Source organism: Penaeus monodon, chromosome 32 (genome assembly GCF_015228065.2).
Source record: "Penaeus monodon isolate SGIC_2016 chromosome 32, NSTDA_Pmon_1, whole genome shotgun sequence".
Lineage (NCBI taxonomy): Eukaryota > Metazoa > Arthropoda > Malacostraca > Decapoda > Penaeidae > Penaeus > Penaeus monodon.
Genome location: NC_051417.1, coordinates 6,511,369 through 6,511,661, shown reverse-complemented (window position 1 = coordinate 6,511,661; position 293 = coordinate 6,511,369).

Below are 293 nucleotides of genomic sequence, written 5' to 3'. Positions count from 1 at the left end.
GTGGCAGATCCGGTGGGAAACAAGCCTTAATAAAATAACGATTCGCAGAAATATATGAAAAAGGCAGCCATGTAAATAACACTGCTTTAACCGATCATTCAATTACGTGCGTGTGTAGTAATGCATATTGTGTTTGCAGAGCTTGTGTACAACGCATGTGTACCATTTTCTCTTTTTAAAACATCGATAGGTGCTTACTACTGGTGCCATATTTACATTATTATTCAAGCTATAGTTTACTCCAAAATGTGTAGAAAAGGCTTCTAAAATTATGAAAATCGCTATTAGGGGAG